At 41.9% G+C, this 4,049-nt stretch overlaps 1 protein-coding gene across 5 annotated transcripts in view; it reads left to right on the top strand.

Moving 5' to 3' along the window:
* Positions 1-4,049, top strand: part of Crem (cAMP responsive element modulator) — a 91,443-nt gene that overhangs the window by 806 nt on the left and 86,588 nt on the right. The gene's annotated exons all lie outside the window — the stretch shown is intronic.

Genomic DNA, 4,049 nt, shown 5'->3' on the forward strand with positions numbered 1-4,049 from the left:
TTGCTAAGCTTGTTCTAAGTAGGTGCTTTAGACCACTAAGCCATCTCACCAGCCCCTAAGTCCTACTTTTTAAAAAGGTATTTAAGTACTTTTGACCCCGAGTGAGTAACGGTGCATCACCGTAGCAAGTGGAAGTTACGCAGAGCGCCAGTGAATCTGTAAATACAGCTATGTGACACTTTGGTGAGTGTGAAGTTGTCATTACGGTAATGTTTTGTGTGTCTTTGTAAGACTATATGAATAAATTTTTATTGAATGTATGAACACAGAAGAGCTTTTCAGTCGTTTTGTTTTTGTATTGTCTCTGAAAGTTAATAAAATTCACTTCAAGTGATGAATTTTAACAAACTGTACACCCCGTAGGTAAATAGAGTATGTCCTAGTTTCTTTTAGGGGTGAATTAGAGCAAAATTAAAATAACAATCAGGGGGGTTGTAGTGGCACATACCCGTCATCCCAGCGCTCAGGAGGTTGAGGAAGGATCTGCAATTTGCAGTCTGAGATCAGACTAAGCTACAAAGTGAGCTCAAGTCCAGCCTGAACTGCATCGTGAGAGCCTGTTTCAAAAACAATGAATAATAAAATACAAATTTTGTTGGGTGTGCTGCCGCAGGCTTTTACCCCAGTACTCTGGAAGCTGTGGCAGGAGGATTAATGTAGGTGAGTTCAAAGTCAGCCTAAAACTATACAGCTAGACCCTATCTCAGAAAACAGAAGTGACAGAGTCTTGTGCTGAGACTGGGCGAGGTGGTACAAGCCTGTAATCCCAGTACTTGGGAGGCTGTAAACAGGATCACTACGAGTCTGATCTACACAGTGAGATCCTATAGACCCTGGACACCCTGTCCTAAATACAAAAAAAAAAAAAAAAAAATCATAAAATTGTCATTTTATGAAAAGGAAGGGAGAACTTTAGATTATTACCAATGTAAACATATTTTTCTGATTTTGTTTCCTCTAATTCAGTTTTCTCTGTATCTACGTATCAGGCCAGAAAACTGAGCTAGGCTTATGGTGGAATTAGTTTAAAATAAGGCCCGACTTAGGAACATTGGTATTGCCAACTTTCACAGATATGAATGGAGTTCTAGTTACAGATCGAAGCAGTAGCTCACGTGTCTGCTGGCCATTGTCAGACTTGGGCTGCTGTGTGTGCATTGTACAGTGCTCAGTCAGCACAGGATGTCTGGAAGCAAGAAGAAAAACTTTTTTTTTTTTTTTTTAATAGAGACAAGATCTAACTAAGTAGTTCAGGCTAGCCTTGAAGTCTCAGTGTAGTCCAGGCTGGCTTGAACTCAGCAGTTCTCCTGCCTCAGCCTCCAGAGTGCTGGGTGTTAGGCATGTGCCACCACACGTGGCTTAAGGCTTTTTAGTTTTATTTTGAGAAAAGATGTTGTTCTTCAGTTCGGCAGGCCTTGAACTATGTAGCCCAGGCTGGCCTCAAACACAGTGATCCCCTTGTCTCAGCTGCCAACTGCTGGGATTACAGGTGTGCACCACCATACCTGGCTACATTGTATATTGGTGTCAAAGGCACATAAGACTCACTTTGTAGGATTTATAAATGATCTAGGTGGCCTGTTTCATTTAGATAGATTTGCTAAAACTGAACAGTGCAAACAATAGCTTAACACAGACCTTAGTTTTTTTTTTTGTTTGTTTGTTTTGTTTTTTTTGTATTTTAGGGAAGGGTCTACAGGGTGTTCAGGATCTCGCTACGAGATCGGACTCATAGTGACCTGCCTGTTGCTGGGATTACAGGTGCGTGTCACCACGCCCAGTCTCAATTACCATCTCAGTGTACCCTGGATGCGGGGTCAGCATGGCAGGCCTGGGGATCAGTCCCCTGGCTCCTGTGCCTGCTTGCAGGTGCCGTAATCTGCTGAGCTATTTGGCCAGCCCCAGACTTTAGTTTTTGACACCATTTTAAAATCATTGGTATTTTGAAGTGCAGCATTGGTGAATCAGGAAACCAACTTTAAATGTCTGAGTATAGTTAAGTGTCTCACTGAGCTGATAGATTCTACATGGAAAAGCCAAATTTGAGAAGAGTTATTGTTCATGGGATATAATTTAATAATAGCAAAACAGAAATTTTAAGCTCAGTATGGTGATGAATGCCTGGAATCCCAGCACTCAGGAGGCTGCAGCAGGAGGATCGACATGAATTTGAGGCCAGCTTGGGTGACACAGTGAGACCCTGTCTCTAAAGTGAAAAACACAAGCATTTGAAATGATTACAGGGCTGGGGATATAGCTCAGCGGCACAGAGCTTTGTCAATGTAGAATCTATCAGCTCAGTGAGACACGTAACAGTCCTCAGACATTTAGAGTTGGTTTCCTGATTCACCAATGCTGCACTTCAAAATACCAATGATTCCCCCGCCCCCAACCAGGGATTGAACTCAGGCTCTTGCACTTACCAGGAAAGCACTTATTCCACTGAGCCATCTCCCTGGCCCCCCAGTGATTTTAAAATGGTGTCAAAAACTAAAGTCAGTGTTAAGCTATTAAGTATTTGCACTGTTCAGTTTTAATCCCTGCCTGGCAAGTGCAAGGTCACAAGTTCCTGGTACCAAAGGAAAAAAAAAAAATTACATTAATAATTTCGTTTTACAGAATATATAAGGTATTTACTTTCTCCATTAGAACTCCCAATAAAGAGTATTATGGCTAAGAATGAATGCTTTCTTTGGTTTTCTTTTTCTGATGATCTAAAGTAAAATCTAAGATCACATTGGTGAGCATTTTAGCTTGGTAGTACAGGTGAAACACCTTTACTGCTATGGATAAATTCAATTCTAGCAGACTTTAAAAAGTAAAGTGAGCCAGGTGGCATGGCTGTGACTATTCCCAGCACTTGAGAGCTGAGGTAGGAGGATCATGAGTTGAAGGCCAGCCTAGACTACATAATGAGCTCAAGACCTGTGTCAAAAACCAAAAGGCTTTTTTTTTTTTTTTTTTTTTTTTCTCTGAATGCCTTCAGGGCAGGTTTGGCTGGCTTGAGTTGTGGGGATCAAACCACAGCAACCTGAGCCTGACTGCTTTGTTGAAGCAGCCACTTAAAGAACTGAGGTAAGGGGCAGGCCCCCCTCCCCAAAAAGGCATTTTAAAAAGTAAAATGAGAGCTGTTTCACATATGACTGTCCTAAGGCAAGGGTATGTGAAATACTTGTTACATTTAGAGAAAAATGCATAGGCAGCAGTTCCGTGGAAGTTTTGCTCAGACTGTTTAACTCTCATGGGTCAGGAAGGATACTTGCCAGTAGGAAAACTTCTCAGCAGGTTCTGTATAGGTGTAAAGTGGTGTATTCATACCTATTTCTAATTACCAGTATGACCAAGGCAGTAAATGTCAGAATCAAGCTGGGCTCGTGGTGCACCCTTGTAATCCCAGCACTCTGGAAGGCTGAAGCAGATGCATTGCAAATTGGAGCCCAGCCTGGGCAAGTGAGTGGTTTAGCCAGACCCTGTCTGAAAGAGAAAGGACTAGTATGTTGCCCAGTGAGAAGCCCTGAGTTCAGTCACCAATTCAGCCAACCAACAAAGTCGCGATGCTGGCATTTTAAGATTGGGGCTAAGGCTTTGGTGGTGCAAACCTGTAATCTCAGCATTCTCGAAGGCTGAAGCAGGAGGTTCACAATTTCAAGCCATCTTCAGCAGTTTAACAAGCAGCAATTGGGAAATGGAAAAGATGTTGTAATAGTTGGTCCATTAGTGAGTTTAATAGATTAAAGCTCATAAAAGCAGCGCTGTACTCCATTTTCTAAACTGGAGTAGCTCTGAATCTATATTAAGAGCTTCCTTATCTTATGCATAATTCATGTATGAAATATTAAAGACGTTTACAAGTGTTTAGAATACTTGTTTCCAAGAGTTTCTCCTGAACATTTCTACTTTTATATAAAGGTGTAAAAATTGTTATTTTAAAGTTAATAGGGGCTGGTGAGATGGTTCAGTGGTCTAAAGCACCTACTTAGAACAAGCTTAGCAAAGCACAGGGACCGCGGTTCAATCCCCCAGCACCACATGCCAGCCAGCCCCGCCCC

This window comes from Octodon degus, unplaced genomic scaffold, assembly GCF_000260255.1.
Source record: "Octodon degus isolate 3935 unplaced genomic scaffold, OctDeg1.0 scaffold00144, whole genome shotgun sequence".
In the NCBI taxonomy this organism is placed as follows: Eukaryota; Metazoa; Chordata; class Mammalia; order Rodentia; family Octodontidae; genus Octodon; species Octodon degus.